The sequence below is a fragment of the Labrus bergylta genome, chromosome 8 (assembly GCF_963930695.1).
Source record: "Labrus bergylta chromosome 8, fLabBer1.1, whole genome shotgun sequence".
In the NCBI taxonomy this organism is placed as follows: Eukaryota; Metazoa; Chordata; class Actinopteri; order Labriformes; family Labridae; genus Labrus; species Labrus bergylta.
Genome location: NC_089202.1, coordinates 17,389,523 through 17,389,722, shown reverse-complemented (window position 1 = coordinate 17,389,722; position 200 = coordinate 17,389,523).

Sequence of the window (200 nt, the reverse complement as noted above, 5' to 3'; positions counted from 1 at the left end):
CCAAAATGCTCCTGTTTTAGAAGGAGTGGAACATGCGCCTGATTGCAGAGTTTTAGGCGAATGGAACGGGAGAGATGTAAGATTTGTTTAAAGCCCCGCATTTCCATTTAAGAACGTGATTGTGTTTGCAAAGATCCCTTTCAATCTTCGCATCTCCCCCCCTCTCTCTCTACCCCTCAGCGTCTCTGAGGCTGCTTTGC